Below are 15,210 nucleotides of genomic sequence, written 5' to 3'. Positions count from 1 at the left end.
ATTGCACGTACGGATATGGATTCAACGTCGAGATTTCAAGCCCACATGCATATCCAAGGTAACTTCCTCAAACTACTCTATGCAAGTGGAGGTGCCAGCTGAAAGCGTAGAATCATCTTCCTCAACGTAACCCTATATATTCTCGACAAAGATATATAGCTTATAGCTAGCGCATGCAAAGGGCTCAACAAGCTAAGAGTCTTGGCATTAATTAATGCACAAAACGTATTTGTTATTTGTGTAGAACAACATAATTTATTATTTGTAAATAATTCCTTTATTTAATGCATTCAAATACGTCCAAAGCAACTGTAAGTAATTATTCCTGTGACATCCACTAATGAATTAAGCAGTATAAGGAGGGATGCCTTGTTCGTTCCAGAAGTAGTTCTCCGGGTCAACTCGAGCCTTGACTTTCGCGAGCTTCTCAAAGTTGTGCAGGAAGTATCTTCTTCCCCAAGCGCTTGCCTCCGTGTAGCTCGTCCTCCCTTCCTCTGTGCTGCTACCCAAGTCGATATCCTTGTAGTTGAGATACGCAGCTCTCGGATTGCTGGACACGTGAGGAGTCATGTCTTCGTAGAACTTTCTCATCCATGTCAAATGCCTCTCCGTCACCGCCGCCTCTGTCTCGAACCACCTCATGAAGTACTGAATGTTATACAAATTCCCCTTCCTGTGAGGGAAGGCAATGGCATCGTCTTCTATCTCCCAAAGCCTTCCGCCCCACGGCTCAAATATCATCTGCAGAGGCTCCTCCTCCCCCTCCATCATAACCTTCCATATCCCCTCCCATGCCTTCTCGGAGATGGGCTCCCTCACGAAGTCCGACTTGGCTTTGAAGGAGCTGTTGAACGCCGGCCGCCGGGTCAACAGCCCGCGGGTATCATTCCATGCACGGTCATCGAAGTAGAGAGTCGACTCCACCCAACTCAGCTCGTTGCAGTCCTCGGCCCTCACGCCCAGCTCAGGGAAGCTCTTCTTGACGGCAGCAAGCGTCGCGCGACGCGACCCAAGGAATAGGCCTTGGAATGTGGCCTGGATCGTGCGGTTCGCCGGCGCTTCTCCGATCGCAATCACCAAGGCCCTGATCCATAGATCGTCGGCGAACCGCGGCGCGATGCTCTGCCATGAATGCAGCAACCTCGTCGCACCCTGCCCCAGCGTTCTGCTAACGGAGAACACCGTCAGCTTGGGTGGCACCGGAACAAGTCGCAACTTGTAGGCCACGACGATGCCGAAGTTCGCCGCGCCGCCTCCTCTTATCGCCCAAAACAAGTCTTCCCCCATGGTCTCCCTGGTCAACAGCTCGCCCTCGGCGTTGACCAGCCTGACATCAACGACGTTGTCTGCGGCGAGGCCGTACTTCCTCTGCAGCCACCCAATGCCGCCGCCGCTGATGAGCCCACCGACACCGACCGTGGGGGAGATGCCGGCAGGGAACCCGGCAGTGGGGCTGGCGGCAGCCACGTTGTAGTACACCTCGCCGAGGGTGGCGCCAGCGCCGACCTAGGCAGTGTGGTCTGCGGCGTCTACCTCGATGGAACGAAGGCCAGAGAGGTCGACGACGGCAAACGGGCCATCAGTACTGGAGAAGGAGACGTAGGAGAGTCCCTCGTAGTCATGGCCGCCACTCCGGACTCGGAGGCGATGCCGTGACGGCGGCCGCAGAGAACCGCGGCCTGGGAGTCGTGGTCGACGGAGGGGAGGATGATGAAGGAGGGAGTCTCTGTTGGAAATAGAAATTATGGGAGAAGAAAAAGAATTATAGAAGAAAAATGTGGAAGAGGAGAAATAACTCTATGTGGAAGAGGAGTAGAAGAAAATAGAAAACTCAACTTGTTCATTCATGAAAAAGAAGTACATATTTATAGGCTTATTGGATAAGCACTAATATGAGATAATCATGATATTTAAAAAAAATAAATAAATAAATTCTATCTCCATGAACTCATATCAATTCATCAAGTTCTATATCTATCCTATCTCTAGTCAAGACATGCCACATCACCATTTTATCTCCATAAAATTTTATCAACAAAAAACAAGTTTAATTTTAACACCCCCTCTTAAACTTGATTTTGTGACTCCAAGCAAATATCGCATTTTGATGAAGTCTTCAAATTTGAGTGGCTTGGTAAAAATATCAACAACTTGATCTTGAGACTTTATGTATTCTACTTGCACCTCTTTTCTTGTAATACATTCTCTGATATAGTGAAAGCGCGTATCGATGTGCTTGCTTCTATCATGGAAGACTGGATTTTTTGCTAGTGCTATTGTAGACTTGTTATCAACTCGTATCTTGGTTGCCTCTTCTTGTGGTAAACTTAACTCATTCAATAAATTTCTGAGCCAAACAGCATGACAAACACATGAAGTCGCAGCCACATACTCTGCTTCACAAGTAGAAAGTGTGACAATAGGCTGTTTTTTCGACATCCAAGTAAAAGCTGTATCTCCCATAAAGAACACAAATCCTGTAGTGCTCTTTCTATCATCTATATCCCCACCCCAATCACTGTCACTATATCCTTCAAGTTTGAAGTGGTTAGATGTTGAATAAAGTAATCCAAAATCTATCGTACCTTTGATATAGCGCAAAATTCTCTTAGCGATCTTAAGGTGGGTAGTAGTTGGATCTTCCATGTAGCGACTAACAAGTCCAACAGCATAAAGAATATCAGGTCTTGTGCATGTCAAGTATCGTAAACTTCCAACCAAACTTTTAAAAAATGTTGGATCAACTTTTTCTTCTTCATCATGCTTTGATAGCTTGACTCCACATTCTACTGGGGTATTTATAGACTTACTGTTATCCATCCTGAACTTCTTTAATATCTCTCTTGCATAACCTGCTTGTGAGATGAAGCTTCCATCTTCCCTTTGGTTCACTTCAATGCTCAGATAGTATGCCATGAGTCCAATATCAGTCATTTCAAACTCTTTAGTCATCACTTCTTTAAATTCTCCAAACATACTTGGATTGCTTCCTGTGAAGATCAAGTCATCGACATATAGGCATATAATCAAAACATCTTTATCCTTACTCTGAATGTATAATGCATGTTCATAAAGACATTTGATGAAGCCTTTCTCTTGCAGGTGCTTGTCTATTCGGCTATTCCATGCCCTTGGTGCTTGCTTTAGCCCGTAGAGAGTCTTCTTCAATTTTAGAACTCTGTCTACTTGTCCTTTAACTTCATAACCTGATGGTTGCTGAATATAGACTTCTTCTTCAAGAACTCCATTTAAAAAAGCAGATTTTACATCCATTTGATGTATTTTCCACTTATTTTGAGCTGCTAAAGCAATGATTAGTCTGATAGTTTCTAATCGAGCAACGGGAGCGAATACCTCATCATAATCAATGCCAGATCTTTGACTGTAGCATTTTGCCACCAATCTTGCTTTATATCTTTCAACTTCTCCTTTGGTATTCTTCTTTATTTTGTACACCCACTTCACACTAATCGCCTTATGTCCTTTAGGAAGTGCCGTTAACTCCCATGTGTCATTCTTCTCTATCGCCTTGATTTCTTTATCCATTGCATCTTTCCACCTTTTGCTTTTTATAGCTTCTTGGAAATCTATAGGCTCGCAATCCGCAAAGACACAAAATAGAGTAAGATTATCTTGATTTTCAGTTACCTCATAAATTTCCCGTAAGCTTCTAAAGCGTGGTACTCTTTCACTTGAAGTTGATGCAGATAAATTCTCTTGAGTACTTGATGTTGGTGTTACTAGTGGAGTAGTAGGCTCCTCTCTTGTTTGCTCTACCCTTGGTTGCTCCACCCTTAGTTGCTCCACATCTTCTTCTTCAAAGCACGGGAAAAAGTTGTAATCTTCATTTCGAGATTCCCAATTCCATTCTTCTTCTTCATTAAATATGACATCTCGGCTGATGATTGTCTTCCCAGTATCTGGATTGTATAACTTATACCCTTTTGAGTTTGTATCATAGCCAATAAAAATAAATTTCTTACTTTTATCATCCAGTTTGCTTCTTGCTTCATCAGGCACATGAACGTGTGCTATACTCCCAAAAACTCTTAGATGAGAAATTCCAGGTTTCCTTCCGCTCCACGCTTCTTGTGGTGTCTTGCCCCACACACTCCTAGTTGGTGATCGGTTGGATAAGTATACTGCACATGCAACCGCTTCTGCCCAAAGTTCCTTTGGTAGCCTCTTGCTTTTGAGAATGCTCCTTGCCATGTCAAGGATGGTTCGATTCTTTCTTTCTGCCACTCCATTTTGTTGAGGGGATCTTGGAACTGTCAAGGGTCGTCGTTTTCCGTTGGCTTCACAAAATTCTTGAAACTCATTTGAGGTAAATTCTCCTCCTCGATCGGAATGCATAGCTTTGACCTCGAGACCGCTCTCCTTTTCTATGGTAGCTTTAAATTTCTTGAATATGCCGAAGACCTCTGATTTTTGCTTCAAGAAGTATACCCAAGTTTTCCGAGAAAAATCATCTATGAAAAGAATGAAATAATTACTCTTACCAAGTGAACTTGGCTTTATCGGCCCGCAAACATCCGTATGTATAAGTTCAAGAGGCTTTTGAGCTCTTGAACTTGACTCCTTTGGAAAACTTCTTCTAAATTGCTTCCCACGTAGACATGCTTCACATACTTGATCAGGATGTTTGATGTAAGGTAGTCCTCTGACCATCTCCTTCTTTGAAAGCAGTTCTAGTCCTCCGAAATTCAGATGTCCAAATCGAAGATGCCATAGCCAAGTGATGTCTTTGTAACAAGCTTTGAGACAGTTGACGACATCATTTTGAATATTAAATAAGAACATTCTATTTTTTGACATAGGCACCTTAGCAATTAAGCAACCAATATGATCTTTCAAGATGAGCATACCATCTTTTAGATGAATATCATACCCTTTTGCCAAAAGTTGTCCTAAGCTTAGGATGTTGCTCTTCATATTTGGCACAAAGAAAACATTTGAGATAAATTCATGTTTTCCATTATTCAAACGGATGAGAATCTTACCTTTGCCTTTTACCTCAATCTTTGATTCATCTCCGAAGGATACATTACCACCAACTGATTCATCAAGCTTTACGAACATGTTTCTTTTCCCACACATATGATTGCTTGCACCAGTGTCGAGATACCAAATTGTATCTTCTTCTCTTTCATTATCTTTATACGCTAGCAGTAGGGTGCCATCTTTTTCTTTCCTTTCTTCCATATAATTTACTCTTTCATATACCTTATTCTTGGGCGATCTACATTCTTTTGCATAATGTCCGAATTTGTCACAATTGTAGCACTTAACTTGAGATTTATCGTACCTCGAATTTGTATACCCTCTTCCACGTCCTCTTGTTGAATGTTCTCCTCTTTCATTGTTGTTGTTGGAGACCCATCCTTGCTCATTAGAACGGCCTAGTCCATATCCACGACCTCTTCCCCGTTGACTTCTATTATTACTGGAGCTTTCATCTTTCTTTGTCGGTTGAAGAGTCGTCTTTAGGAGTTGTTGAGTAATTTCTTCATTTATCTTCTTCTTTTCTTCATGGGCTTGTAATGAGCCCAGCAGTTGCTCAATCGTCATGACTTATAGATCCTTGGTCTCTTCGATGATGGTTGTAATGCTATCAAATTTTGAATCCAATGATCGAAGAATTTTCTCAATGATAGTTACTTCTTCTAGTTTCTCACCATTTCTTTTTAGTTGATTGGAAATGGTAGAGACTCTAGAAAAATAATCTGATACTAACTCACCTTCTTTCATACGAAGAGCATCAAATTGACTTCTTAATGTCTGAAGTCGTACCTTTTTTACTTTTTCTTCTCCTTGATATGAGACTTGGAGCTTTTCCCATGCTTGCTTGGCTGAAGTAGCACTTGAAATCTTCTCAAAACCATCCTCATCTAAAGCTTGATAAATGAGGAAGAGAGCCTTCTTGTCTCTCATTCTTAAATCTCTTAGACTGTCTTTTTCAGTTGAAGATAACGTCGAGTCGTCACGAGGCTCAACGTAGCCTTTTTCTATAACTTCCCAAACATCGTGAGCTCCAAGAAGCGCCTTCATCTTGATACTCCAATTGTCATAATTACTCGCTTTGAGTACTGGAACTTGGAAGGGAACCATACCTCCATTAGCCATAGCTCTGATACCACTTTGTTGGAAATAGAAATTATGGGAGAAGAAAAAGAATTATAGAAGAAAAATGTGGAAGAGGAGAAATAACTCTATGTGGAAGAGGAGTAGAAGAAAATAGAAAACTCAACTTGTTCATTCATGAAAAAGAAGTACATATTTATAGGCTTATTGGATAAGCACTAATATGAGATAATTATGATATTTAAAAATAAATAAATAAATAAATTCTATCTCCACGAACTCTTATCAATTCATAAAGTTCTATCTCTATCCTATCTCTAGTCAAGACATGCCACATTACCATTTTATCTCCATAAAATTTTATCAACAAAAAACAAGTTTAATTTTCAACAGTCTATGTGCCGGAGGAGAGAAACCGGAGGTTTTGGACAGAGGAGCGGAAGAGGGTGGAAAAGGAGGTGGTGTTGGGAGTGTAAATCTTCGAAGGAGAAGAGGAAGATCCTCCGGTTGCTTCAAGAAAGCAATTGAGGAAGTTGGCTTGTGTATGATTTGCTGCGTGAGAAGTGCAGAGGAGGAAGAAGATGAAACAGGAGAAGATGATAGTGGTGGACGCCATTGCAAGCTTGCATGTTCTTCTGCGTAACACGCTCTAGGGACCTATATAGAGATCGAAGACGCAATATTTATCCAAAAAAACCCTCCTCCTCCTCCTCCTCCTCCTACGTTTTGAAAAGATCCATCTAGTTTCACAATTATTAAATTGTCACTTATTTTAAAAGTATTACCGAAATGTCTCTAAATGATGACTGATTATTGTTTATAATTCAAATATACACAATATCTTTTGCAAATCAAATTATAAGGCACATTCCGTGACATTCTCTTTCCATGCTTTTTTTTTTGTAAATTGAAAAAGTAGGGGGCGATGTATGAAAAAAAATAAAGTTGGAATATGGCACTAAAAAAATAATGAGTTTTTTTTTTTGGATGAATCTAAATTCGTCCAAAATTGGAGACGAATCTAAATTCGTTCCAAATTAGAGACGAATTTAAATTCGTCCCAAATTGGAGACGAATTTTGAAACGAACCTAAATTCGTCCCAAATTGGAGACGAATTTTGAGATGAACATGGGTAATTCGATGTGGGATTTTGGGACGAACCTAAATTTGTCCCAAAATTCGTCCCAAGATTCGTCTCAAATTCAGGATGAACCTAAATTCGTCCATAATTAGGGACGAATCCAAATTCGTCTCAAATTTGAGATGAACCTTAGTTCATCCCAAATTTTATTTCAAAATAAAAAAAATCAAAAATTCTCTACAATTTTATTTTCTTTATCCTATTTACATATCAAATACATTATTATATTCTATAAATCTCTTATCATCCCCACATCCAAATTTAAAATATATTAGTCAAACTTCAACACATATCATATTTATACACATCCAAACAAACAAAACTACACATCCAAAAAATAACAAAAATAAAGTTGGTATATGACACTAAAAAACAATAATGATTTAAGGACGAAAATTTGGGAGGTATTTTTTCGTCCTAAAATCGCAACAAGTTTGGCAACACAAATAATATTCGACCCAAATTAGCAACGAAATCTGCAATAAAATATTTTCGTCGTAAATTCCCAACGAAAATTATTTTCGTCACAAAATTTTTCCCAGATAAGATGAATCCAGGATTTGTCCCAGATTGAATTTTTTTAAAAAATATTAAAAAATTATAAGGGGTGAATCCCTGGATTCGTCTCTAATTCTGGGACGAATCCTGGATTTGTCCCAGAATCAATTTTTTTTTAAAAAAAAGAAAAATAATCAAAAACCTTAAATATGGACCTAGAGATATTAGAATTTTATGAAACAAGTTTCTATGTGTTCGTATCATTCTCTTGATCGTAAAAATATCCTCATTCATAATTTTGACCTAATATTTTGAGTGTGATGACTTTTTAACCCGAATTTGATGTAATTCAGGTTAAAAAATTATCACACTCTATAAATTAGGTCAAAATTATAAATAAGGACATTTTTATGATCAGAAGAACGATATGAACATATAGAAACTTGTTTCAAAGAATTCAGATATCTCTTGATCCATATTTGCGCCTTCCAATTTTATTTATCTTTTTTTTTAAAAAAAAATTTATATTCTGGAAAGAATCTAGGATTCGTCCTAGATTTCGGGATGAATTCAGGATTCGTCCCCAATTCTGGGACGAATCCTAGATTCATCCCAGAATTGATTTTTTTTAAAAAAAATAATCGAAAGCCTTAAATATGAACCTAGAGATATCAAAATTTTATAAAACAAGTTTCTATGTGGTTGTATTATTCTCTTGATCGTAAAAATCTCCTCATGCATAATTTTAACCTAATATTTTGAGTGTGGTGATTTTTTAACCCGAATTTGACGTAATTCGGGTTAAAAAATTATCACACTCAATAAATTAGGTTAAAATTGTAAATAAGGATATTTTTATGATTAGGAGAATAATATGAATACATAGAAACTTGTTTCATAAAGTTTCGATATTTCTAGATCCATATTTGAGTCTTCCAATTTTATTTATCTTTTTTTTTATTTTTTATATTCTGGGATGAATCTATGATTCATCCCAGATTTCGGGATGAATTTAGGATTCGTCCTAGATTTCGGGACGAATTCAGGATTCGTCCTAGATTTTAGGGACAAATCCTTGGATTTGTCCCAGATTTTTGGGACGAATCCATGGATTCGTCCCTAATTCTGGGACAAATCCTAAATTCATCCCAGAATTAATTTAAAAAAAAATAAATAATCGAAAGCCTTAAATATGGACCTAGAGACATCAAAATTATATGAAACAAGTTTCTATGTGTTTGTATCATTCTCTTGATCGTAAAAATCTCCTCATCCGTAATTTTAACCTAATAGTTTGAGTGTGGTGATTTTTTAACCCAAATTTGACGCAATTCAGGTTAAAAAAATTATCACACTCAAACTATTAGGTTAAAATTACGGATAAGGAGATTTTTACAATCAAGAGAATGATATAAACACATAGAAACTTGTAATATGAGATTAGTGCGGTAGTTCAATAATGCCCCTTTAGTGGTATGAGTTATTATTGATGAACTTGAGTTGAGTGTTCGGGTCGAACACAGGAAGCTCAAGTCCATCAGGAGGCCAAAACCAATTCCTCTTCTCAGTCCCTGTTGTGGCCTCTATAAAGCCTCGCATTCATTTGTTTTGGTTTTGTTTCCTACCCAAGAAAGGGGCTAGCCACATTCTTGCTTGGTGCCCAAGTAAGGGGTCGCGCTAAGCCTTGCTTAGTGCCCAAGATAAGAGCTGGCCAAGCCTTGCTTGGTGCCCAAGCAAGGGGCTGACCATAATAAGAAAAAAAGGGAAGATTTTATTTAAAACAAAATTTTATTAAAATATTTTCTTTTATAGCTATTTACAATGGTTTAAAAGAAAGATTTTAATTTTGTTAAAATCTTTCCTTTTTTGTAACCATCTACAATATGAATAAAAAGGAAATTTTATCTAAAATAGAATTTTGTTAAAAATCTTTCCTTTTTAGCCGCCAGCAAAGATTATAAAAAGGAGTAGGATGTGATCCCTAAAAACCTAACTTTCTTATTCTACACAATTCCTTCTCTCCTTGTGGTTGCCGCCCCTCTCCTCCTCCTAGGGTCGGCGGCACAACCCTCTCTTCTCCTCCTCCTTGTGGCCGGCTCCTCTTCTCCATCAAGGCCCGGCGATACTTCCTTGTTTTCCAAGGGCCGGCGACACTTCTTCATCTTGGTGGTCGATGGCTTGAAGAAGAGGAAGAACAAGAAGAAGAGAAAGAAGAGGAAGAAAAGGAGAAGGAAGAAGATTAGAAGATACCCCATCCTAGAGACTTGTTTTGTGATAGGCGTCTTAGAAAGGAAGAAGAGGTTCGGGTGTTTTGTTTTGGTATATCGTCGCCCACACGACGTCGAAGAGGAGGAGAGGAATACGCAGAGGATCAAGAGGTCTTAGCATACGAAGAAAGATGCAACTAATTCTTTAATTTCACTACGTAATTGATTTTATTTTCTTTGTATTGATTTTGAATACCAACACAAGAGGCCAGCGATCTTGTACTTCGATCAAGGTGTGCTTTGATCATTCAAGAACCTGCTTGATTGATCAAACACATGTCTGATCAAACGTGTGGGATGCTAGGAATAAGTTCTATGCTCGTACAAATTTTTATATGGGAAAGTTTAAACAGAACGGAATCCCAGCGCCCTTCAAGTGGTATCATAGCATGTTTTCTGGTTCTGTGTGATTAGTTTTTGGTTAAATTATGCACTGCTCATATACAAGTTTAGGTAGGATAATAGTAGAATGTGCAAGATAGATTAACTCTGTGGTTGCAAACATCCTAGATCCAACTATTATGGCTTTGTGTGCTTGTGGCTTGTGTGTGATTTGAACCCTCGGGCATATCGAGGTTGTTGTGTGTACATGATTGTAATAATTAAATACGGTCGGTTGCCGTATTATTATTATTGTTGTTTATATTCTGTTCGATCTATATTACATGTAAATTCCTTTGTGGAATATAGGATCGATAAATATAAAATTTTATTTTTGTTGCGGCTTGTATCCTTACCATACGTGGTGCTATTTTGATGACCAGAGGCGCGACAGAGAAGGAAGCGAGATAGACGCGACGACTTGATCCATCGGCGACACATTGGAGGACAGCAATCCATTGGTGTCATATTGGAGGACAACATTGGATTAGGTCATAATAGTTGAAAATTTTATTTTTATGTTTATTGCCTTATATGCTATTTTTATGTGTTGTGATGTGTGTGTTGTGATGTGCGTGCATGATTAAAATTCCTCGATTTAAATAACTAAGTAGGAGAAGGATTATTTAAATAAATTCCACGGTCTCCATTACTGGTTTATATGTGATGCATTCAAACTTACGCGTTGGCTTTAAGTGCCTTCCTCCATATCGGATGAGTTTGTTTGCGGATCACTAGATCAAACTTCCTCTATGGATGATTATAGGAAATTAATTAGGTATGTGTGATCTTCTCCATCTGAAGGGGCACAATCCTAATTAATGGACTAAATATCAAGTAATGGTATATACTTAGGCGCATTTAATAGTATCCTCCCCATCGGAGTCATTGCTATTATTTGTGTGACCGAAGATAAACCAACTATTAATTTTCTTTGTCATAAAGTTAGGTTGACAAGATAATAAAATTAATGGGTAAAACCTCTTCTTACAAATGTTTGAATTAGTATACGTCCACACTATTGTGACATACGAAATTCACGGTGTTGGTGAATTTAAATTATATTGTTTGAGGAATCAATATTATTTTAAATTCTAAAGTTTTGATTAAGTATTTTATTTTGTGATTCTTAGGATCTCAAAATGGCTTTCAATCCTCTTGCTATTATTTTAAAAGAAAACAACCTTACTGGTCTAAATTACATTGATTGGAAACGAAACTTAGATATTGTCTTAACTACTGAGGAAGACAAGTTCGTACTTTCTGAGGTCTGTCCTAGTATGCCTAATAAGGATTCTAGTGAAGAGGAGATAGAGAGACATAGGAAATGGGTTAAGGCAGATGAGATGGCATGGTGTTACATTTTGGCTTCTATGTCAAATGTGCTGCAACATCAACATCAGACTTTACCCACTGCCTATGACATGATGCTCAATCTCAAGGAACTTTTCGGACACCAAAATCGGGTCGCCAAGTAGGAGACCATGAGAAACTTAATGACGACCACCATGACTGAGGGGACACCCGTGAGAGATCATATCCTCAAGATGATGACTCATTTGAATGAGATGGACTGTCCTTGCAGAAAAGAGAGCAATAAAGGTGTATCTTATTCATTAGTTTTTGAAACATGTTTAGCGGTGTTATCTACCGGTACCTGGTGTATAGATACGGGAACCACTGATCATGTCTGTAATTCATTGCAGAGGTTCCAAGAAACCCGACGACTAAATGAAGGGGAGATCACCGTCTAAATGGGCAATACTATGAAAGTGGCGGCTATTGCAGTGGGAGATGTTTATTTATCTTTTGATAGGAATAAAACTTTGATTTTGAGAAATTGTCTTTATGTACCATGTTTTAGAAAGAATTTAATTTCAGTTTCTAAACTATTCATGGATGGATATTCTATTTCTTTTGATGACAAAGTAGTTGTCAAGAAAAATAGGGTAGTTATCTGTTATGGTATGTTGGTTGACAATTTGTACACTCTTAATCCAATAACTCCCACGATGCAACAAATGGAAATTAATAACACATCTTCTAATTCTAATAAGAGAAAGCAACCTTCAGAAATGAACCAAACATATCTTTGGCATCTAAGGTTGGGTCATATTAACTTGAGTAGGATTCAAAGGTTAATAGCCGATGGACCTTTGGGTTCATTGGTGGTGGAAAACTTTTCGACCTGTGAGTCTTGCTTGGAAGAAAAAATAACCAAGAGACCTTTTAAGGCACAGGGGTATAGAGCCAAAGAAGTGTTGGAATTGATTCATTCTGATTTGTGTGGACCTATGACTATCCAGGCGAGAGGTGGTTTCGAATATTTTATCTCGTTTATAGACGACTATTCGAAATATGGGTACATTTACTTGATGCACCGCAAATCTGAATGCTTTAATAAGTTCAAAGAGTATAAAGATGATGTGGAGAAACATCATGGTAAAAATATCAAGACACTACGGTTTGATCGTGGTGGAGAGTACCTCTTATGAGAGTTTAGGAGTTACTTATCAGAGGTCGGGATTCAATCCCAATTGTCTGCACCTGGTACACCCCAACATAATGGTGTGGCATAGGACTCTTATGGAAATGGTTAGTTTAATGATGAGTTATTTAGAATTACCAAATTTGTTTTGGGGATATGCTCTGGAAACAACGACGTACATTCTGAACTTGGTACCGTCTACGTCAGTACCCTCTACTCCCACAAAATTGTGGAGTGGGCGTAAGCCCAGTCTAAGACACATTCGGATTTGGGATAGTCCAGCACATGTGCTGAAGAGAGATGCTGATAAGTTGGAGTCACGTACAGAAGTTCGCTTGTTTGTGGGTTATTCTAAAGGAACGAAAGGTGGTTTGTTTTATAGTCCTAAAGATCAGAAGGTCATTGTTAGCACCAATGCCCAATATTTAGAAGAGCACTATGTAATGAACCACAAGTCCATGAGTAAAATTATTCTTGATAAAATAAGAGAGGAAACGTCTAATTTAGTACCAACGGTACAAGATGAGATACCACAAGAAACTGCAACACGTGTCACAGATGATGCACAATTACAGGTAGTGTCTCATTGTAGTGGGAGGGTTGTTCAATAAACTCTAAAATAGAATTTATGTATTCTAATCAAGTCTGGAAGTTTGTAGAATCATCAAATGGTGTAAAAGCCATTGGATGTAAATGGGTCTACAAAAGGAAAAGAGGAATAAACGAGAAGGTGGGAACCTTTAAAGTGAGGCTTGTTGTGAAGGGGTATACTCAGAAAGAGGGAATCAATTATGAGGAAACCTTTTTGCCGGTAGCCATGCTTAAGTCTATCCGGATTCTTTTATTTATTGCTGCTCATATGGATTATGAGGTTTAGCAAATGGATGTCAAGACAGCTTTCCTTAACGGAAGTTTTGAGGAAAATATCCATATGAAGCAACAGGAGGGGTTCATTGCAAAAGGTAAAGAGCATATTATTTGCAAGCTCAATCGGTCCATTTATGGACTGAAGCAAGCTTCGAGATCTTAAAACATCCGATTTGATGAAGTAATCTAGTCTTATGGATTCATTCAGTGTTCAGATGAGTCTTGTGTATATAAGAAAAGTGACGAAAATGTGGTGGTATTTCTTGTACTATACGTAGATGACATTCTGCTCATTGGCAACAATATCAAAGTGTTGTCAGACGTAAGGGTATGGTTGTCCAAGCAGTTTGATATGAAGGACTTGGAAGAATGTGGACATATTCTTGGGATTAAAGTAATAAGGAATCGCAAGAAAAGGATGTTGTGCTTATCCCAAGCTTCGTACATTGATACTATCCTAGCTCGTTTAGCATGCAAAACTCCAAGAAAGGTTTTATACCTTTTCGGCATGGAGTACCTTTATCTAAATAGATGTCTCCTAAGATTCCAAAGGAGATAGAGGAGATGAAGGCAGTTCCTTATGCTTTGGCTGTAGGAAGTCTAATGTATGCAATGCTATGTATGAGACCTGATATCTGTTTTGTCGTGGGCATGGTTAGCAAATATCAAAGGATCGGGACATTGGTATGTCATAAAGTATATATTAAAGTACCTGAGAATGACTAGAGATTATTATTAGAGTGTATACTAAAAGTCTAGCTTTTTGTATAAACATATAAGAATCACATAGGTCAAATGTCTACATTTATATGCTAAGTGTAGTTGTTTAATTAATTTATATTGTAGATAGCATGGTATGTGATGTCACACACAAAAAATCATGTTATCAGTTCCTTATAAATTATAAATAGTTGTTCACGACTAAGATGGTTAGGAACAAACCATTGGAATAGTCGTAGTGTAATTTGGTATTAGTTTATCTTGACTATAAAATTACACTAGTACACTCTGTGTGTATTGAGCAGGATCATTTGAGGTAGTTTCTTTTTATATTGACTGAATAAAAGAACAATACCTCTATTATTATGGAAGTGTGTGCTCTTAATCCTAATATAATAACAAGCACATATACTTAATATTTATTTCTTTAATTTATCAAAGGGAGTGATTTAGTTCGATAAATCAAAAGGCCCGATAAGTTGGGAAATGATATTATTTATAGTGTGTGTTGTTGATTATAGAAGGAAATTGTGTCCTAGAAATCTAGGTTGACAATGTCCCCAAGAGGAGCTCATAAGGATTGTCATGTTAAACCCTGCAGGTGGACTTAGTCCGACATGACAATAAGGTTGAGTGATACTACTCTTGGATTAAGAAATTAATTAAAGTGAGTTGTCAGTAACTCATTTAATTAGTGGACATTCGACATCTTAAACGTAGGGAGATTAACACACTCATAATAAGAAGGAGCCCAAAATGTAAT

The 15,210-nt window shown here is 38.0% G+C and overlaps 1 pseudogene; it reads right to left on the bottom strand.

The window, feature by feature from the left end:
• Positions 1-323: 323 nt before the first annotated feature.
• Positions 324-6,700, bottom strand: LOC122004966 (annotated as a pseudogene).
• Positions 6,701-15,210: the final 8,510 nt, after the last annotated feature.

This window comes from Zingiber officinale, chromosome 1A (assembly GCF_018446385.1).
Source record: "Zingiber officinale cultivar Zhangliang chromosome 1A, Zo_v1.1, whole genome shotgun sequence".
NCBI classification, from domain to species: domain Eukaryota; kingdom Viridiplantae; phylum Streptophyta; class Magnoliopsida; order Zingiberales; family Zingiberaceae; genus Zingiber; species Zingiber officinale.
Note: the sequence above shows the minus strand (reverse complement) of the source record. Positions and strands in the feature narration are given on the sequence as shown.